The sequence below is a fragment of the Felis catus genome, chromosome B3, assembly GCF_018350175.1.
Source record: "Felis catus isolate Fca126 chromosome B3, F.catus_Fca126_mat1.0, whole genome shotgun sequence".
NCBI classification, from domain to species: domain Eukaryota; kingdom Metazoa; phylum Chordata; class Mammalia; order Carnivora; family Felidae; genus Felis; species Felis catus.
The window spans coordinates 44870490-44893404 of NC_058373.1; the positions used below are offsets into that span (position 1 = coordinate 44870490).

A 22915-nucleotide genomic window follows, 5' to 3' on the forward strand; every position below is an offset into this window, starting at 1 on the left:
GGAAACTTCTCTACCTGTAAGGGAAGCTCATTTAGAAGCCATACTCAGAAGTGAGTTAGAAGAAAGGTGTTGGGACCCGGAGGAAGTAGACTGACAGTACCTAGAAGGATAAATCTAGAAGACCACCACAGGTTGTGCAACAGAAAATGGACATGGTTTCTCTTTGTGAATGTTCTCTCTTCACGGAGCACATTCGTGTATGTTGGCTGCCCAGTGAGTTCCCAAGGGTCAGAGCTGAGTCTAGTTCAAATCTGTATTCCTTCATATCTTCTCACCTGGACACCTATTCTGGTACAAAGCAGGTGTCTGGCAAATGTCGGGCAAATGAAAACCTTGGGTCATCATGGTAACCTGTGAGGCAGACATGACATAAAGTTGTCCTACCAGATGGTGAAGGAAACAGAGGCCCAGAAGAGATAACCGATGTGCCCAGGATTGTACAAATTGTAGATGATGAAAACAGAATACAAATCCAGAACTTTTGTCTTTCCACAACACCATAAGGAACCATGAATTAGCCTTAAAGATCAGAAAGTTTAAGAACTGGTTGGGGGTGGGGGAAGAATAATTTTGATGGAATTACTGTTCTTACAAGATGTCATTTAGGTTCATTTCAACTCTCAGGTGGCACACTTAGAACTTCAGTTGTTAACTTTTACAGTGAGTACCGTGTCTTTTTTCTGGGGCAGGGTGTCCTCAAATGTCTGTAATGTGAGGGCGGAAGCTTAGTTTTGTTAAACCAAATCTGCCATCCACCTTTCACTGGGCTTGCTACAAAGACACCTCTTTAACACTTAGCGCCAGAGAGTGACATCTGCTTGCATAGCTTTCTAGGGAATTTCAAGGACTTTGTTCAGAGCCAGTTAAGCCCACCTGTTCTGTCTCCCCCATAGGAGCTGGAACAGGCGAAAGGGTTCATGTGCTTTTCTAAAGCAGTGTTCCCCCAGCACTTACCAAGTGCTGCTCTCACCTTTTCCCTGCCTGCACCTATAAATGTTAACTAGGCAGGAAAGCTTTGACATTGACAGAGAGGAATCAAGATTCCATTTTTGACAAGCTGACAAGCTGAGGAAATTCATATATTATGTGGCTGGGCGCAATGTCTTTCTCTCTAATTTATTATACTGGCTCTTATCCATAGCTTTCTCTTGTTTTTCTTCCCCTCCTCTCTCCTTCCCTTTCCTTTTTCCTGAAGCATACCTATCTTCCAGGGCAGAGGTAGGTGGCTTCAAGCACCTTTCTATCTTGTTTTGGCTGCATTCTTTCTTTTTCTTTCTTTCGTTCTTTCTTTCTTTCTTCTTTCTTTCTTTTTTTTTTTAATTTTTTTTTTTTTGTTTATTTAGTTTTGAAGGAGAGAGAGACAGAGCGTGAGCAGGGGAGAGGCAGAGAGAGAAAGGGAGACAGAGAATCCAAAGCAGGCTCCAGGCTCTGAGCTGTCAGCGCAGAGCCCAACACGGGCTCAGATTCACAAGCCATGAGTCATGACCTGAGCCGAAGTCAGATGCTTCACCGACTGAGCCACGAGGCGCCCCTTGGCTGCAGTATTTCTAATAAGCCACTGTCTTGGCATAAGGCCTGTGTACTGTTGGATGTCCTGACCTTCTTCCCCTTCTACCCTCTTGGCTGTTTTGGGCTATCTTCCTGACCTGAAGAGGGTTCGATCTACCACAGTTGCCTTTGACAGGGCCCAAGTGTGCCACTGCATACGCATCGTGTTGTCTGCTGCCGTGAGCCTTTGTGTTTCCTGAAGACAACACGGAGAATTTGCCATAATGGTGTCCCCCCTCTGGGCTGCTCTGTAACTCTGCCTGTCACCAGAGAGGACGTGGGACAACCGAAGCTGCTGCCCCTAGGGTGTGGTGAATTGTTGCTCTGTGTTAAAGGTTTACATTGAAGTGACTAAACTTTTTAAGAATCTCCGAAGAAAAAAGGCAGTGGTGGTTAGTGTGAGGGGTCACGTAGACTAGAACTAGCAGCAAAAGCAACACAAAGAACAGAGGCTGCCCCAGAAACAGGGTACTTCCCCAGCTTCCCAGTGGTTAATTACTGTCGCCCCTAGGACACCTCATGGAGTCACCTGCTAGCCCATAGATGGACCACTCTTGTATCATGTACCCATCTCTTCTCTGGTCAGTGGCTACCCCTGGGCAAGGAAGAGTCTAGTGTGCTCCCTCTTGGTTAAGGGAGCTGAAGACAGGACAGTCCTGGCTAGAATATGACAGTGCACATGGAACACGCCCCAACTGTCATGATCAGAACAGATAGTCCGTGACTCATGCAAACAGTCAGTGAAGAAGACGAGGAGGTTGAAGAAGAAAGGGCTTTGTTTGCCAGTAAGAGCCATGAAAGACCTGAGACTGGCGTAAGCCCCGCACGCCCGTAACCTAACTCTTTCTTGCTGCCACAAAACAGCTATGGAATGTCCTCCTCTCTATCACATACCTGTGGTGAGTATTTTTGGTAACTCGCGTCTCCTTCAAACACGCCCTTTCTGATCATTTAAATTAGCTCTTGTGTGCATAATAATTATAGTGTATATCTGTTTTGCTCGTCCAGCTTTTCTTCTCTCATATTTTGATGCCACTTCCCAGTTTTCCATTGGAGAATCACTGCCCCTCCCCTTTCAGTCCATGTGCTTCTCTTGGAGCCGGTCTCATTCCCATTTGCAGCTGACCAATCCCTGACTACCAGGATATGGTGATTGGTTCAGGGATGGCCACATAGCCCCAGCCTGATCTTTGAGAGACTGCTTGCTACTTTTGCTAATATTTTGGGAAAAAAGAGTTTCTCTCTTTCTGAGATTGCAGACTGTAAGGTTTGTGTAAATATGGAGCTGCTGGGGCCATTTTTGTGTTACCATGTTGACCCAACAGAAGAGAGCCACCAAGAGTTAAAGACAGTGTCCTAACAAAATCATTTGAGACCCTTTATTTAGCCAAGCCCCGAGACAAGTAAAGGCATCTCAATGACATGCACGAATAATCTCCTGTCTCCCCCTCCCCAATTTTTGTGGCTGATGTCAGTTTCAGTAAATTTCTGCCATTTGCAACCATAACAGCTCTGACTGATACAATAATGTTCCGAGGGGATGGAGACTGAGGGACAGAAGGAAGAGACTTGTCCTTTGTCCAACCCCGGTGTTACCCCTAGGGGATAGACCCGTTTGGAAATCTCAGTCCTGGAGAATGAGTTCTAAGGTTCTGGTTAGCAGCTGGGATATCAGGGCTCAAGAAACTCTTCTCCCCTCTTTCCACTTCCCACCAAGGTTGGAGATTAAGTCAGAAACACTGAGGCTGGCTTTTCAGGGTAGATTCCTAGAGTCTCCCTCTTAGAATTTATCTCTAGATTCTCTATAGTTAGGCTCTGAGAGTCCTGACCCCATTGTCTCATACTCTTGGATTGTTCCCTACCCTGTAACTGGTATGATGAGATGGCTCTGGGCTGCCCTTTATGCAGGAGTGAGTCCTCTCCCCAGAGCTGTCTGCATAGGCAGTTTGCTTTAGACATTGGAGAAACATCGCCTCTTGTCTTCTTTTCCCTTGGGGATCTATCTCATTTTTCCTGGTCTTATGGCTGGTGAGATCTGGTTAGGAAGTAGCTCAAGGAGAATAATGCCAAAGAGATGACTAGGTCACCTAGGCATCTGGCTCGTGCGTCTATTGGCTTCAGTCACGACATCCTTCCCTCCCATCCTGTTTCACCGCCGTCACTCTTCCTTGTCAATCTCCTCCCTGTACAGCTACTTCTGAGTGCCACCCTGCTGACGTGTCCTAGGAAAATGCCAGTGTCTGGGTTTGGGTGCTGATGCTCCCGAGCCAGGATCTTTCTCCTCTCTTCAGCTCTCTGCCCCCCACGGCAGTGCTTAGGCTGAGAACCTCACACCACCTTTCCTGGAAACGACTCCTTCCACTTCTGGCCCCACCCTTCCCCTCTGGGGCTGCAAACTGGTCCAGGGGAGTGGGGACAGGTGGCAGTCATCTCCCTAAAAGCCCCACCTTCCTCCTGTATACCTAACAGCCCAAGTACACAAGCAACTCATGTAAATAAACAGCTGAAGTCCAGCTCTCTGGCTGGAACCGGTAGAACAGCCCGCTCCATGTTTCTAAGCCCACCCTAATCACAAGAAGCTTAGGAGCTGGAAGAAAGTATTTGCTTTTCAGTTAAGTACAGAATCTACTTTTCACATGTCAAAATGCTTACATAAGAAACTTGCTTATTATTCACTTGTTAGCAAAGGGGCCTTTTCTACAACAAGGCAAGTTTTATTTTTCAGCTGTGAGCTAATGTCCCTCGCCCCTAAACAATGGTTCCCTGCTCGTTCTCTCTCTCTCTCTCTCTCTCTCTCTCTCTCTCTCTCTCTCTCTCTCCCTCTCTCCCCCCTGCTTTAGACACTATTAACATCCCACAGGAAGTGGTGTTTGTACAGGGCTCCTTGATTAACGCATCCCCGGGGAGTGAACCTTCTTTATAGGACGTGGGGCTGGGCTCAAAGACACCTCATAAATCATGCCGCCTTGTTAGCATGCTGGCAAGCTGCTTGCCGGCAACCCCCGGGTGCACAGCTCCCATTTGGTACCGCTGCGCTGAGGTAAGGGGACAAAAGTTGTTCCCTCTTCCCAGGCTTTTCTTGTCTGTATCCTTCCATCTCCGCCAGGTAGGGATGGCCCTTACTCTCCATCTTCCTCCCTGCTCTCTCTCTTCCACATCCCCCCTCTTCCCTCAGATCCTGTTGTCCACCCCCCACACCTTCCCAACAGCGAGAAACGGGACTCATCTACCCTGAAGATTTCAGTAAAGCAAACATTTGCGTTTTAAGCTGAATTGTAAAAAAAAAAAAAAAAAAGGATTCTTTAAGCCCAGGCACCAGATGAGTTTCAGAAAGCAGGTAGAAAGATGTTGTGAGAAGGAGTAAGTCTCAAAGCTTACTCGGTTGGTTGTGAATGCACATAACAAAAATGTAGACCTTTGCCATGTTTATTGGGTGGGATTGGGAGGGCTGGTTCAAGGTGTCATCCCCTCTAACCTTTGGCTCTTGTCCGCTGGAGGAAATCCAAACCCAGGAACAGGTTTTGTGGGGGCGTGATGGAGGCCTTACCAGAAAATACAAAGTTACAGATATAAAATTCGGTAGGAGTGGGTGTATTTGCTTAGAAGGATAATAGAAATCAACATAAATGATAAAATTTAAAATACCACCAGCATCACAGACCCAGACAAATAACACTAATTAGACCCATTTATCTGCTTGGCCTATTCCCATAATACTTTCTCCCCAGTATTTTCTAGCTGCAGACACTTTGGCTGCATTCTCAAATGACCATTTTGCAAAGTTTTCTATAGAGAAAAATAATTTCCTCAAAGATAATTTCCTTTAATGTGGTTGACAACATTTTTTTCACTTACCATTTAGAGGACCTTTTTGTCCACCTTCACAAGTTATTATTGGTAATATACGTCCGTTTTTAGGATTGTTTTTAAATTTGGGAAGAACTTCACTCCGTTTCGTTCACTGAAGAGCTGTAAGACTTAAGAACATTTCCCATTTTCTTGTGCAAGGACTAGTCTTAAACATTCTTTGAAATAATACCCTACGTTAACCATTTTGTTGCTAAAGCCCTCTTTATGGGCACATAATATATGAATTTTGTGGCATCCTTATTCATGTTGTGTTTTGTAGATGAATCAAATTTATTACTTGATTCAGTATTTTTGTGAAAATGCATACAGCTTATAGCTTGTCACATAAAAGCCTCAGCTATTTGGACGATTGCTAAAGGTTTGTGCCTATAAACACAAGGATTCTTATATATTCTAAATCACGCGATTCTTACCAGAATTCTGGAAAATGTGTAGTCGTCATGTACCCTGCATTACTGAGTTTATTGTTGGCAGGAGATGCAAATTCTGTTCTGACTAGGTGATGAGAACTGGATCCTCTTATAATTGTCCACATCTGAGGACCAGAAGGATATTCCATGGAACTACTTTCTGGCTCTGTGTATTTCAGAATGTCTTTCTCCTTCCATACCCCCACATGTTTGGTGTCAGGTGGCAAAGGACACATTCTCATGACTCTGTACCTCTTGCCCTGCACATTACGAGCCAGCAAAGCAAGTGATTGGAGTATTCCTGGAAGACATTCCTATCCCAGGACAGTAAGCAATACTGGAATAACTGTGCATGGAAGAGACCTTGAACAACATAAATATAATCCACTAAGTGCAATCAAAATGGGTCCCCAACTCAACTTCCCCTTAGCTGGATACCCAAGATGCTTGTGACCACTTTAACACCACAGAACGTAAGGCTCAGTATGAAAGAGGGGAAATCAGATAAGAGACAGCATCTTAAACTTCTTGTTAACCAACTATGGCTAACATATCTTACTTTTGCAGATTTTACAAACATATATGATCATGTAAGCAAATTACAGGAGCCCTTCATAAGATCTTTAAAGGGCTTTGCAAGTAAGGAGTGCTGAAGTTTAATTTCTGTTAGCTTCACAGCTACTATGCCCCTTATGAATTGCAGGATGTGGGTAAACCACTGGGACTGTCCCTCGTCACCTGCTTCCTTCTTGACATGGAAGGCCCCTCCACTAACATGAGTCTGACAGCCCCTTCCTCCAGACTGCCTGCCTGGACCTGAGCGCTCTCCACTGCTATCAGCCTTCTTAGCCTGAGCCCCCAAGTCAGGTCTCCCTCCTCCATGCCTCCTGACCTCAATTCAATACTTTGTTTCCTCCACTCTAAGAATACCAGGTAGAGTTTTAATTGTCCCATTTGTTTTATTTCATGGGTCATCCGTGATTTTTTTATACTGCAAACCCCATTTTATTTCTGCCTATATATTAAGAGTGCTTCTAGGTTTGAGCTTTTCACCAAGAGCTCCCCCAGAATGCATCCTCTCCTTTTCATGACTGCATTCCTTGCTCAGATTTGGTACAGCTCTTGGCCTCTGATGCTGGGGACCTCTACTTTGCTGTTATAGCAATGCTAATTGTCATTTGGTTTTGTTTTAATCTGCCTCTGGATGATTAATGCAACGAATCAGTCAGGACTCCTTCAGTAGCAAGCGATGGACATCCCAACTCAACACAGCTAAAGCAAAATAAAGGGGAATATTTTTGGCTTATGTAATTGGAATGGCCAAGGTTCTGACTTCAGGCACAGTTGGATCCAAGGGCATAGACGATTTTCTCTTTATCTCTTCCCCTCTTGGCTCTGTTTCTCTCTGTGTGTTGGCCTTATTCTCTGCTGCTGTAAATGGGAGTGAAGTGCATGGCCACTAGCAGCTCTAGGCTTACATTATCATAGTTTATGATGTAAGAAGAAAGAGTCTGTCTTTTTTGGTCTGTACCATTAAATCTTGTGGAATGACTCTGCTTCTCTCTGCCTCAGTCACATGCCCTTCTCTCGGACTAATCACTGTAGATAGGTCAGACCAGGGTCACTTGCCTACTCCTGTCTTTAGGGACTTGGGTACCAACAGTTGCCACCTGCTCCTCAGATCTCATGATGTGAGAAGTCCCCCAGATGAATAGAGGAGCATCCTAGATAAACTGAAACAACATGCATTTCTTACACATAGGTAAAGATGATATTATTGACAAATAACTTCCTTGCTTCCCTAAATTGTTGGTTTTATCCCATCTATAGGAAAGTCATTTAAAATTTGCCTGGCATACAGCGTCTTTGGTATTTTATTATTCTATATATAGTTCAGCTTGATTCATGTTGTATATCAGTTTCCAGGAAACAGATTCTGAGATTTATGTGCAGAATGGAGAGTGAAGGAGGTAGGATTGGGCAGGGGAGGTATTGAACTGTGAGGTAGTTGCAGCAGAGGCTTCAGGTGATCTTAGGGGAGCTCTGGAACTAGGATGGCCCTTCTGAGTTGTTCCAATTGAAGCAAGGGAGGTCAAGACGTTTTATCCTCCTTCAATGAGCCATTGAATGGAGGCTGCCCCCAGGAGCGGCTCTGTGGCTGAAGGCAGGTCCTGGAGAGGACTCAGCTGTGAGCCATCAGTAGGCAACACTGCCAGCAGCTGGGAGAGTGAATTGCCAGGTCCTGGAGGGGAATGCGACTAGTGCACTCCTGTGTCCACTTCAGTGGGTTTCCAAAAAGTGAATAAAAGACTCACGTAATTCTAAGACTCAAATATTAAGGGCCACGTACGGGGCAGATACACCTTTCTACATGTTATCACTCCGTGTTTTGCTTTATAATGACAGATATTGAATCGCTCAATTTAGAATCTATATTTTTAACTGTTCTTGCCGATGTGATGAATGTTCATTATTGTTTCAAAATGCATGATGTAAGTCCAAATTCTGATGCATTCTGTAGAATCTCTATAAACATGACTTAAAGATACAAAGCAAGATAATTCTGAGGGCCCATGGTTATGTTGTAGAACTGTCCACCCAAGTTAAGAACTAATTGGTCATCTGTCAAATCTTAGGCTCTTTTAGACCAGGAATAGCCAAGTCACTGCACTCAAGGGACTGCTCTCCTCAGCACTGTTTCCCCTTAGCTTCCCAGCCACCCAGCAGCCTATCAGCCCAGTCCATCAGAACTGGTGGGTGTGATAAATTCTGCTGAGCGTGTGTCTTAATCAGTTTGGGCCGCTGTAACAGACTATCATAGACTGGGTGGCTTAAACAATAAACATTTATTCCTTATAGTTCCAGAGGCTAGAGTTTTGAGATTAGGGTGGCAGCATGGTCAGGGCCCTTTTTGTTTATAAGTGTTCGCTTTCTTGTTGAATCCGCACATGGCAGAGAGACAGAGAGAGAGAGGGACACTGGGAGAGGGAGGGTGAGTAAGCACATGCCTGCACCCCCACCAGCCAATCCCAGGGGGACTCCAACCCCATGAACTCATCCAAACCCAATTAAATCTCAAAAGCCATACCTTCAAATGCCATCACATTGGGGATTAGGGCTTCAACGCATGGATTCTGAGGGGACACAAGCGTTCAGTCCATAAGAGCATCCTCAGTTTAGACCTTGGGCTGTCTGTACTCACAGTTCACCTTTCCTAACCTCTTTAGCTACATCTTTTAGTTTTGACCTCTCTTGGCACTAATTAGCCCTGTATTCCCACTTTTAGAGTAAGAGGACTTTGAACCCATTCCCATATGTAGAATCCTGGAATTTGCTCAGTCTGCAGGCCTGTGTGGACATGCAGGTTGAATTCTCCCCCAGCTGGTCCAATTATAGGCAAATCTCATGCTGCCTCTCCACCACTCTTGATCTCCCTACCAACCCTTCTGTTTAGATAGATGACTTCCCATTTGAGCTGAACCGTAAATGGGTTTAAAGCAGAAATCACAAATGACATCCCAAGGGCTAGATCTGGTAGGCAGCTGAATTTTTGTTTGCCTATATTAGCCAATATTTAACAATCTGGAGATTCCACCCACAGTAGAATCTGTATTTCTCTTTAAAAAAATCGGACGATCCAGCAATGTAAGGAAGCATTTCTACATGGCACCACCTGGCTCAAACTAGATAAGTCACCACAGGTCCTACCACTCACTATTGTATTATATCTGCTCTCTTTACTCATTTATGTTACCTACATGGAATCTGAGTTTATACCCCTGGGCTCAGCTAGCATTCCTCCCGGATGGTGCTTGGCATCCAGTGCAAGTTCCCGGCAGAAAAGGAGGGTCAGAAGCTTGATGCAATCAAGACTGAAGAGAAGAAGAAAATCAATAACAGTACATTTCCTGATGCAGACAAATTAGGCTTGGCTTTTTATTGATTTCACAGAACAAGTGACATTTCTTTTTTTAAAGTTTATTTATTTATTTCAAGAGAGAGAGAGAGAGAAAGAGATCGTGCACACAAGGAAGGGGCAGAGAGAGAAGGAGAGAGAGTCCTAAGCAGGCTTCACCCCTTCAGCGCGGAGCCCAGCATAGGGCTTGATTTCACGAACCGTCAGATTATGACCTGAGCCGAAACCAAGAGTCAGACTGAGCCTCCCAGGCGCCCGTAAATGACATTTCATCTGTGGAGTGCCCTGCCATGGGGGTTTTGGACGAAGGCAGTTCTAAGAGAATTGGCGGTAACCTGGCTGCCACTTGTTACTTACCTTTTGTTAAGGGGAAATTCAGTTTGGAAAATTATGTCACATGTTCCCTCATCCTGGCTCACGGATGCTGCCAAGTGAAACGTGAGATGGTTCTACCAAAAGGAAGAGTCTTATTTGACACGAGGAATGACGTAACCGTTTCCTCCACAGACTGGCAGGGCACACCAATGGGAACTCATGGCAACCTGCTCCAGGTAGACTTTTGCTTATTTTAAGGCTAACACAGGGTGAAAAGAACGTAGAAGGAAAAGTATTAAAAGTAGATTATTCCAGAGTAGCAGAAACACTGATGGTGACCGATGAGTACGGTTTTATCAATTAATTATATGAGACCTATTAGTTGGCTTACACATTAGCCCTACAAAATTTCAAAAGCAAAAAAAGCCCTACCAATTTTAAAAACCAAAATATCTTCACCCAGAGCTAGGTCAAGTACGCTTTCAAATCAGTTACAGTGTTTTCCTGCTTTTAAAAACAACAACAACATTTAAACTAAAGAGGTGTATTGTGTTCCTGGTGGAGGGGGGGACGTGTGTTCTTTGCAGGGCTGGGGATGGGGGAGCTGATACATTTGCAGACTTCATTATACTGAGTAGTCTATTCAGAGGATGGTTCCATCTCTACTCCCCTGCCCCCAGTGCATGCCTTCCCGTGGTACATTACTTCCTGTAACATATACACTTCTTAATTTAATGGGTTCATTAGTCTATTATAGCTTTTCCATAGCTGGAACAGGCCAGAGCAGTGATGAATGGTTTATCAGGAAAGCAGCTCAAGGGTAGGACTCCATAGATATTGTGGCAGCACCTTAATCAGGAAATCCAAAAGAATGTTGGTGAGAGGGGAGAGGGAAGGACATTTGGATCACCAGAGAATTTCTTCCCCTGGGTCTCCTGACTCAGAAACATTAAAAAATCTAATGCAGCTTTATTCTCCATCCTCCTTTAAGCCTTAAATGTCTGCCTTTTGGGCATGGACTGTAATAGACTAGGGCTTTAGGACCAGTTTCTCTGAGAAGCAGCCGGTGTTCAAGAAGGGCCCTTGACACCATTCTGACTTAATGCTAGACACATCTGCAGCTACTTGGACAAAATTGACATTGTCTGGAGTGCAAAGCAATCGCCTAGTGCAGCATTAGGGAGCATTTACTCTTGAGCCGTGCTACCAGACAGCAAATCTTGACCTTTAGGAGTTCAGAGATTAGATTTCGTTGCTGCAGGCGTTGAAGATATTGTTAGGAATTTGTTGCTATTCAAAGCAGATTTCAGGGGTTACCTACGGGTTTAATTCATCGCATCAATCATTTTTTGGAAGGTTCTTTAAAGCCAAGATAGCTTCAAATAAAAACTAGGATTACTTTTACATTGATTGTCAGTAGTTGGTGAGGAGCAAAGGGGGAACACTCTTGAGATGCTGTTCAAGTTTTTGTATTTGTTCCTTCTCTGGCAGGTGTTCTGTGGTGTTGGAGAGAAAAGGCAAGTTTCTTCAATAGGTGTGTGAGGCAGTGGCTGCGGGAATAGGCAGGAAATGAGAATAAGGATTTGACTCCCTCTGGTGTAGATTTCTCAAGCCCTTTAACACATTCACAGCACAGATCTCCTCCAGGTTATCTCAAAGTGCATCGTTTAAAAAAAGACCCGTTTAAGCCAACAGGGGTTAAATGGGGCTTATTTCTTTGAGCTAGCCTGTATAGGGACCCAATCTCCTCCTCCATTTGTGTATACGTGTGTATCTGTGTATGCACATATGAGGAGTGTGTGTGTGTGTGTGTGTGTGTGTGTGTGTGTGAGTGTGTGCATACAGGCAGCTCTCTTATCTGGAGGTCAGTTTCCCAGCTCCCTCAGCCCTCTTGATCCCAGGGCTGTATAGAAAAGATTTCTGAGGGTCTCGGGAAAGGAAGTGCCACACAGTGGCTGGACTCAAGCCATATACTTTCTTTCGTTGAGCAGACTTTTATTTTATCCTTATTGATTTTTATTTGCCATCCAAGTCCTATTAAGCTCTTTTACTCAGCTCCCCAATCCATAGTCTATTAAACACCTTGAAGAAAACTTATCTCCACTGTTTCTCTTCACCTCTCCAAATATGCTTATTTCTCCAAGAGGGAGTTTGCATTGGATAATTGTATAGCCCTGATTTTTTTTACAACTGGAAAGGGCTAAGGATTGTTTTTCAAGGCGGGTACAATAGCAGCAAAAGAAACAAGAAGTAGCACCAAGGAAGGGAGAGGATACACATACATAGTAATGCAGGAAGAGAGCTGTCATCCCACAGCCTAATAACGGGGACCCGAGATATCAATGAAAGTTTACATGTAGGTCAGTATTTTCAGTTTAAGAAGCCAGGATAATGTTTAGTTACTGTAAAATATATTTTAGAAAGATCTTTATTTAACATTGTCAACATATAAAAGTTCCATTGCTGGAAAGAGGAAGCTTTATTATCAAGATAAAGCACATCTTTGGAGCAGGCTGTTTCTTGATGCTCCTGAAGCATGAGACCCTTTTGTTTCAGGTGCATCTCAGGTGAGCAGTGTGCCTTGTTGCTGATCCTCAACGTTGTGTACGTGTGGCACGCTGCAGAACTTCAGTGGTGAAATACAAAGGAACCCAACTCTCATCTCTTCCTTTTAAGTGGGAGGTAGAGTTGCCAGGTCATTCTCTCTATCGTTTGCAGAAGAGTTCCTGTGTGCCAGGCATAACACCCCACAAGGAAGGCATTATTGCCCACTGGGCAGAGAGAAAAACGGAGGCTCCCAAAGTTAAATAAACAACCATCAAAGCAAATCCCTGGGACTCAGACTCAGCTTTGTCTATTTAAAGGTCGGTGCTGCTACCGCGAGACCAGCTTGTGGCTCCCACACAAAAGAGTACGTTGAGGCACATGCGGCAGAATGGTCTCGAACAAGTTGCAGGAGATGACCAGAACAAACATTTCATTCTCAGTGCCCTGGTCTTCTACTAAACCATACTTTCATCTCTCTCTGTGACATATATATTAATAGCCACTGCGAATTCATACTTTGCCGGGTATACGTATACCTGCATGCACAACACATGTGTTGTCAAGAATGATTGCTAGTTGCCTTTGCTCTCATGGAAGCATATCTGTGTATGCATTATACAATATGGCTGAGCATTCCTACCAGGCTTCAAAAACAGCCCGGTGTAGATTCATTAATTCACCTGTATGCAAACTGTCTGCGGACAGTGATTTCCAGGGTAGCCAGAGGAGCGATTTACTTCTCAGCCAATGCTGAGATAGGGCTGAGTCTCCTAGAATTCAGGGACAAAGATGCAGTTTATTTACAAGAAATACATCCACACAGCTGCTGGAGAAGTCATTGGGCCAAGCACTATAGTCAGGACATGAGAAGTGAATGAATGGATCAATTTGGACTTGTTTGAGTCTGTTTGTTTAAAAAAAAAAATCCTTTATTGCAAAGGCAATGCATCTTTACTGCAGAAAAGTGAGGTACCAGTAAGCAAAGAGAAATCATAAAATTCACCCCCGGTTCTACTAATTAGAGATAACAAAAGCAAACATGTTGGGGTATGTTCTCCCCTTTGTAAACTGTATTGTTTATGGAAAGCTCATAATGTATATTCTGTTTTGCAGCCAGCTTATTTCACTTAAAAATACTGCAGCCATATCACTGAATATTCTCCAATGTGATTTTCTTTGGCTGCGTGATAACTTAACTGAATGGGTGTCTCATCTGCGATGTTTATTTAATTTAATAACTTACCTAATGTGCCTCTGTTGAAACCACACCCAGATGATTGGGGTCTTTATATATGACTGCCTGAAACAATGTCCTCAGCCCTGTCCTCCCTCCTGTTATTGCTAACTGGTAAGTGAAATTTCCAGGCCACATTCCTTCAGGTTCTACCACCATATGAGATGATACTCAATAACGCGTGCAGACCTCTGGAACAAGCCCAGGGCCGTGGTCAGTGCTGTGACTGGGCATTCCCACTCCCCTCCATCATGCAGCAAGCAGCCCTCGTGGTGTATGGCATTTCATGCAGAATATACATTTCTGCATGTTTCCTCCTGTAGTGTAACTGTCCCCACTAAATGTGAGTCATTCTAGTTCTCCGAACAGAGGGCACCACGTGAGGCCCAAGAAGCTGCCGTGACTTGCCAAAGGGCACCCCCGCAGTGAGGCTCAAGGCCAGATTCTGAACCCTGACTTTTAGATTCTCAGTTCACTGGGATTTCTATTGTAATGTGATGCTGTGAGGAGAAAAAGGAAGGGAAGGAGGAAAGGAGGAAGGAAGAGCAAAACAGAAAAGCTTAAAAAAAATAGAGGCTAAAAAAGATAGGCCCCGGTGTTCTGAGGGCATCCCCAGTCCATCCTGCATGCACCTCTCTTCCTGTCTCCCACCAGGATAACAGGAACAGAGATGAGCAGCTTTCTTGACATGGGCTTCAGACTCAAGGTCTCAAAAGACAAAGCCGTTTCTCCGCCTGCTTTTCCGGTCACCGAATAATCAACTGCAGCTGCTCATGGCGTCCTCCTTTGGCCTCCCTGCCCTGTCCTCGTCCTGTAGGGCAGGGAAGCGCCCTCTACAGGGGGACACCTGGCTCTGGGATAACAGCTGAAGACATTTGGCCTGAGGAGGGTGGACCCGAGCTCTGTCTTCACACATCAGAGGGGCCTGGCCTGAGCAAGAGACGTTACACCTGAGCTCCGAGGCCTCCTAGGGCCGACACATGGCCACAGGTGAAAGGTGTAAGGGCAGCAATTTCACCCATACTGTGGAGCCATTAGACTCGGCCCCTTGGCAAGCAGAAAGCGGGAAGCGCTCTGAGTTGGGAGTTCGTTTTCTTTTCTTTTCTTTTTTTTAATGTTTATTTATTTTTGAGAAGAAGAGAGAGAGAGAGAGAGAGAGAGAGAGAGAGAGAGAGAGAGAGAGAAAGCATGAGTGGGGGAAGGGCAGAGAGAGAAGGAGACACAGAATCTGAAGCAGGCTCCAGGCTCTGAGCTGTCAGCACAGAGCCTGACACCCAGCTCAGGAACCATGAGATACGACCTGAGCTGAAGTCGGATGCTTAACAGACTGAGTCACCCAGGCACCCCTGACTAGGGAGTTCGTACCCTCGCTCTCTTGTTAGCTGTGGGGCCTGTGAAAGTCACATGTGGTGTCTGACTTGTTTCCTCATCTGTAGAAAGGAGAGGGAAACCGAGGTAAGTCGTTATAGGGATACAAAATAATATGAACAGTGTGTATAGATGCATAAAATGCCAGGCGTTTATCAGAAAGTCCATAAATGTTGGCTTTCGTGTTCCCTGCAACTGGAGGTTCCATCAGAAGGTGTAGGAAAATCACACGGGTGGTCTGTTCACCTAAAACTGAGAGTCTGAGATACTGTGTGATTTTGTCTGCGATGACATTGCTTACGTGTGTGGGGTGGGGGAGATATGGTAATGAGGTAAACAGAGTCCCGAGGAAAATGCAGATACTTGGGATGATTTCTCTAAATCTCTTTGGCATGTGACTGTGGTAGATTGAGTGTCCCTAAAGCAGTGGCCACATGTTGGCTGGGAAGGCCTTACCGGCCCCTCCAGAGTCCCTTCGGTGTCTGCCAAGACAACCCAGATAAATACACGGTCTAAGCGCGAATTGTTTGCTTGTGGTGGAAATTCAGCATCAACACAAGTCACTTGCCTGCCCCTCACCTCAACCTCTCAGCTGCTCTCTGCTGGAAAAGTGGGAGCTGTTTTGCCCTATAATGTGGTGAATTCGTTTCATGTGGTAATACCTTAAAGATAAAAATGCGTGCTCTGTTCTTGTCTTGCCACTGGTTAATGATTCCTTGGCCAAGAGTCACAGGTTAAAAAACTATATAGAATCAGCTCACCTGCCACATCTCCTAATGTTGGATGTCCACAAGGAGAAGCAGGTACTTAGAACACATATCGTGGAGTAGCATGAGGAGAACCCAAAGCAAAGCATCCTTCCCATGAAATAATTTTTTGAAATGTTTATTTATTTAGAGAGAGACAGAGCAGGAGCAGGGGAGGGGCAGGGAGAAAGAGGGAGACAGAGAATCCCAAGCAGGCTTCATATTGTCAGCACAGAGCCCGAAGCAGAGCTTGAATTCATGAACTGTGAGATCAGGACCTGAACTGAAACTAAGAGTCAGATGCTTAACCGACTGAGCCACCCGGGCGCCCCTCCACCCCATGAAATTATTTTTGACCCTAGCGCAAGGGTTGGTAGTCCCTGCAAAACAATGAACTGTCAAACTACTTTTGTTTGGCATTTAACAAAATTTTATTTGCTCTTAAATGCTCTTAAATCCGTTTGCTCTTAAATCCGTTCAATTAATTGATACGTATTTGTTGAGCAGCTTGCTAGGCCCTGGAAATACAACATTGATTCACAGGGTTCCTGCCCTTAAGAAGTTTGGGGTTTAGTTAAAGAGTTGCTCTGAAGCTCAGGGACACAGGCTGTGGTCTGCCCAGCCATGGTGGGCTGTCACATCACTGTCACCAGACTGAGGTAAAAGTCTGGCTCTCTTGGGCATGGTGCTGTAGCGCCCTGGACCCCTGCTGAGCCAGGGGCCCACTGAGAAGGTAGGAAGATAGGGTCACACAGTGCATCAAAGATTAGAGAAGAGCAGGTGGTAAATCATTTCCAAGGCTTTATAAACTTCTGTAGGGTAATTCTGAAATAAGCCAAATGATACAGAACTTACTGATGACCTGAAACATTCATTTTTCTACTGCCTGTGCTTTCGTGCTAGTTTTGAAGCGTATACTCCCTACCCATTACCCTGAGTTAAAATATTTTGATCTTCTCTCGCCACTCCATCCTGAACAGTTTCTCATTTAAATTTTCCGTTTTATCCTGTTTTCTTTCAGTTATCTCACTCTCCTCTAAGCTCTGTCTATCCCCACGTTTGGTCCAAAACTTCAGGGTCTCTCTTGGGAGAGACTGTTACAGTCCTCAGGAATAAGACAGTGGGGAAAGAAGGGAGACAAGTTACAATCACGAAAGCGTCTATAACGTCAAGGGCAAGGTCATGATGACTGTGATGGCAAAATCACCACAACCCCAAATCTCTATTCCTAAAAAATTCAAAAGTCTGACAAACCAAGATGTTTCTGAAATTTGTAGCAAACTCCCTGGGTGGTAAAACTGTGCCTGAACTGACATGAGTCTATTTATAGCCTTGTATTTATCTTACTTAGTATGAATATTCATACATTTCATTAAAGAAATATTAATGTGTTTAATTATGAGATGCTGCCACACACCCTGTTGGGGGTGTTATGTAATTTATGGAAAATGCCCCATATTACCTTTCTAAAATTCAAAAGATTCTGAATTCTTAAACACATTGATCTCATGGATTTCTTTTAAGGGGTTGTAGAACTATATATTTTCTTCAGTCTGCCTTATGATCTACTTTTTATCTTTTGAGACAATTTTTCTGTAATTTTCTTGAGAGTACAAAGCAGAATCTTTTCTAAAACACTTTTTGCTTCCTAGTCACATATACTTTCTCCTTGCCACCCCCCTCCCCATTAGGTTAGCACCTTGGGCTTTTTTTGTAATTAAAGGAAATTAAATCCCTATGTATTTTTGTATTGTCTTTAAAAAAAACAGCTTTATTGAGGCATAATTTACATATTACAAAATTCACTTGTTTTGAACGTACAATTCAATGACTTTTAGTCAATTTACAGGGTGGTTGGATCATCACAGTCCAGTCCTGGAACATTTCCATCACCCCCAAAAGAAACCTCCCGTCCATGTGTAGTCCCTTCCATTCTGACCCACAGGCAAATACTAATCTACTTTCTGTTTGTATTGGGAGACCATGCTATACTCCAGCCACAGTGCAAACAGTCTTTTTGAGGAAACTGAGGCTCAAGTAACTAGTAAAGGATGAAGTTAGGATTTGATGCAGATCCTCCCGACTCTAGAGTCCATGATCTTTCCCAGGGCTGTCAGAGGACGTGAAGAGTGACAGAGGACGTGAAGAGTGACCGTTTGGTGGACAGGATCAGAAACAATGGTGGCCCAGGCATGGATGTCGGAGAGAGAAGTGACCACCAGCAGGTGGTGAACTGGATGACCTTTGGGTTCCAGTCAGTCCTGAGCTTCTGTGATCCTATAAATCCATAAAATGCTTCCAACTAAGCCAGGGACTTATTTTAATGAATAGATAAGAATGATGTGTCATGAACAGACTAATTGCATATAAAAGGAACGCTTCTGAAGTGCACAGTGTGTTCCCTTAAGCACTTTAAACGCCCCCCAGAGATGCTGTTTGCAGTGACAATTTGCATTATCAATGAAGAGGCAGTTTGCCAAGCAAAGGGGAGCATCAGCCCCACCATGATTCAAGTCACCACACATTCCAACATATTGATGTCCAAATTAATGAAACCTTTTGATTGATTTATTTTCCCAGCTTTTAAAATTTAAAAGTGGTACTTCTGATGTAATTGTAGTGGCATGGTGCTGTTGGAGGTCCATAAGACGAGTTGATACATGAAATACTTGGTAGTGTAATTGAGGAAACATCTATCACGTTGTTGTTGTTGTTACCACTACTATTATTATTAAGAATTAACTTCCTCTTTCCATTAATAGAAGTCCATTCTCAAAGCCAGCCAGCTCCAGCCCTCCTGGCCCACCTTTCCACACCATACCCCCTCCGTGATCCAGACTGTTACCTGCTCCTCCCACATCCCCCAGATTTCAGAGACTATGTGTTCTTTCTATACCTTCTACCTGATCAAAGCCTATGCCTAGGAAAACACTGATGATCCATTACGTATGCCTTGGTATGATATTTGGATCACTAAAATCTCCAAATAGAGATTCCAGGCCCATTGGTTTTAAACCCTGTGGCAGTTTTGGAGTAAAAGATAATTTGATCTCTGATAAAGATATTTCAGTGCACAGACAAGAATTTTGTAATCCATCAACTTTTCTGGGTACTTCTGAAACGTTACTGCACATTGTTGAAAGATAAACTTGTGGCATATTGAAATTGTTAAGGGTTTATTTGAGTAAAAATCAATTGGAATTGGACAGCATCCAATCTAGAAGATAGAAAAGAAGCTCTAAGGAACTATACTAAAAGACGCTTTGAGGCAGAAGGGAGTAGGAATAAGAAAGTATTAATGGGCCAAAAAAGCAGGTTGGTTATTGGAACCTTTGCTTTAGAGGATGGCAGAGGTCTATCAGGTAGATGACCTCACTAGTATTCAGTGATGGACTGGTTTAAGATTTCATTTCCGGGAGAGCTGAAACTGTAATTAAGTCAAGTCTTGGTTTGGTGACATGGGGCTTAGCATAAGCAACTCCACTCTGGGCCTGTTGTCTTGTTTTTAACAATTCTCTCTTTTGATTAGATTTTTAGCCTGAGAGATGTGATCAAAATTTAAGGCATTAGCACTACTCCCTGTTACCTCCCTGGAGCTCTTGCAGTGTTTTGCTTAATCTCTGTGTGATATTCACAGGACATGATGTCTTTTTGCTGAATCTCTTTGCAGCATTCACAGATGACGGCACCATGTTCACATTCTTTAAGTTGGTCATTCTCCTTGTTCCTTTTCTGATGTTCTAGTCTTAGGAAGACCATTTGCTTGGTGGTTAGTGGCTGCAACCATGCATTTGAAGCTTTTGAAGAGAATATAGTGTGCCAAGGAGACTACTATAATTATTATAAGCAGGATAATTCCCAATGTTTGGAGAGCACTTCAGAACCATGGCCCCCAAGACTCAATACAATCAGAATCAAATAAGTCAAAGAAAGACCCCATTGACAGAGTCACTTTCTTAAGCCAACTGGCTTATTTAGTGATCTAATATAAGTGGAGTCTCAACTTCCCCAGAAGTGTCAATCCAAGTGCAGCAAATGGTGTTGGCCATAGCGCGCACGCACACACACACACACACACACACACACACACACACACCACTCCGCTTAGGTAAAAAGTTGTCAAAGACTATACTATTATCAAAAACAACTCTGCCCTGAGAGTCAGGATTTTCGTCGGGCAGCTGTTACTTTAGCAGCAGCTTCTGCAGTACCTTCAAGAGTTAAGAAGAGGTTCCTGATCACAGCCTCATTTGTACATACTCCTATCCAGGGCAGTCGGGATCTGCCAAGGGAAGCAGATTTTGAATCATGAATGACTCCTGGTAATTCCCATTTGAGTCTGTGGCTCAGGAATGGAAAGGTGATAGGCAGGGAGGCCAGTAAAATTCAAGGGTCTTTAGACTGCATAGGTGGTTTTTATTCTGGTTATCCTTGCATTATGTCCCTTTCTTTGTGCAGAGTCTAGATACAAGGTTGTTAACCAGAGACAGGATTTTGAGTCCTCACACAATAGAAGGCTGAGTTTGGTCCAGAGACACTGCGGTATTAGAAATCAGGGAGACGTTTATGAAAGGAATAACTACAGGTTACCTAGCATGATAGCAAATCCAACAGTTGTTTGTAGGTTGGATTACTATGCCCCTTGCCATGGACTGAGATATGTGAACATTGGCATTATCTGTCCAGGCCAGAGCAAGACAAAAGATGAACAAAAGAATCATAAAGACTTTCATGGTATAAGAATGAAAAGGATGATCAGAGAGGGAAGGAGGAATGGAAAGAAATGTTCTTAATCTGACATTTTTGGAGGAAGCAGTCTACCTTGGTGTCAGATACTTTTGTTCCTAGTCAATTTGGTTTTAAGACCTCTCAAGCATTTGCATGGGACAGATGTTAAGTGGAGTCTTCTTTAGTAGTGAAATATACACCCAAGTTTTAGTGCCTTGTGATTTGGCCACTATGTCAGTGGTCAGGAGTACTTAATAGCATCCCTTCCATAAATCTCACTTTTGGCAAAAGCATTAGAGTAAAACAGTAACTGTCTGCAAAATGGCAAAGAGTTTTAAAAATGCCGGTAAAGACCTGCTGAGAGTTCGTTATAATAGAATTGACAAGGAAATTTGGTTATTCCTATGGCATACAACATTTTAAGATAATAAGAGGAATTATGACTGATAACATTATACCAAGACAGATTTTTAATAATTTCATGCAATTTTTAGAACACTAATATTAGTAACATGCATTCATACAAACCTAAGAAGGTTTATCATCACTTATTCACTAGGCTTCTCATAGAATTTAACATGCCAAATACACGTAATTAGTTTAATATCAGTCTTTTACAAGGTGAGAGACAAATCCTTTGCGATTTTCCAGGGACCCTCTGAGAAATCTCAGAGTTAGTTTGCAGTCAAAGAAACTCCATTGAGAATGTGTGGAGAAAATGTCAAAAGGTTTGAACATTTGACAGATGGGATCACAGATCATTATGAAATAATACTTTTATCTATTTAACCAAGGTGACAATAGAAGATGTTAAAGGCAGATACAGAAAATTACAGAGTTGTGAGCAAAACTTGACTCTTAAGATTGAGAAGACCAGGTTTTCTTGAGTAATGAAAGACCTGATAAAAACAACATGAAGAACAGTAAAGGGGCACCTGGGTGGCTCAGTTGGTTAAGCATCCAACTTCAGCTCTGGCATGATCTCAGGGCTTGTGAGTTCGAGCCCTGCATCGGGCTCTGGGGTGATAGCTCAGAGCCTGGAGCCTGTTTCGGATTCTGTGTCTCCCTTTCTCTGCCCCTCACCTGTTCACACTCTGTCTGTCTCTCTCTCAAAAATAAATGAACATTAAAAAAATTTTTAAAAAAACCAGTAAATTATTTTGGTAAGTTTTGGACACAAAATCTTTGCTGTCCAACCAAAGAAAAACTTTTGGTTACAATTTTGTATTAAGAGCAGACCAATAACTTAATTAAACTTTGTCTTTTTAAATTTTTTTTTTTCAACGTTTATTTATTTTGGGGACAGAGAGAGACAGAGCATGAACGGGGGAGGGGCAGAGAGAGAGGGAGACACAGAATCGGAAACAGGCTCCAGGCTCTGAGCCATCACCCCAGAGCCTGATGTGGGGCTCGAACTCACGGACCGTGAGATCGTGACCTGGTTGAAGTCGGACGCTTAACCGACTGCGCCACCCAGGTGCCCCTAAACTTTGTCTTTTTAATAGAAAACAAAATTCTAATTTTCTATCAATGTACTTCTGATATTAAACTCATTTTTTAAAAATGTAAATAAATTCATTCCAATCTTAGCCTGACCACACAAAATACTCTTTGCCCGAGATTCCTTTTCCACAAATATTCTATAACTTTTTAACCTTCATTCAGATTTTGTCCTATGTTTTCTTCTTTCTCATTCTGGAACAAGGAATCATTTTACTGTTCTTATCTACTTTTCATACGTAACTCTTTCCCTTCACTATTATTATACCTAGGTGGTTTAATTACATATATTGATTATAATTTTTTGCCATTAGATTCTTTAATTTCTAGTGAAAACTAAGAAGTAATGGGGGACTGTTACATTAGCATTCTGTGGATTGGCAAATTTATAAAACGAGTTTATAATTTCTAGAAGCATATTCTTCCTCATAGTAAATTTTACAGTGTGGTATAAATATGTTTATTAATAGGCCCAAGTACCTTTATTTCCTCTGTAAAAGAAAGCCAAAAGTGGATAGACCTATGTTCAGTAACTAATGTTCCAATATTTTATATTATTTGGAAATGACCTAGATACTCAATGAATATCCATCATTGAACTTATATCAGTATAACTTTAAGATTCAAGTTACCAAAAAGATTTTGGAAACTATTTGTCTGTAGACATCAAGTATAATTATTGTTGAAATGTTTACTTATAAACCTTTATCTTACATCTGTTTAAATCATTTTT

The 22915-nt window shown here is 43.2% G+C and overlaps 1 long non-coding RNA gene across 1 annotated transcript in view; it reads left to right on the forward strand.

The window, feature by feature from the left end:
* The first annotated feature begins 15077 nt into the window (after window positions 1-15077).
* LOC123385914 overlaps window positions 15078-22915 on the forward strand; it is a 29567-nt gene continuing 21729 nt past the window's right edge. Inside the window, exon 1 of the long non-coding RNA XR_006599181.1 lies at window positions 15078-15295. This is a non-coding gene — a long non-coding RNA (uncharacterized LOC123385914). The remainder of the gene's footprint in view (window positions 15296-22915) is intronic.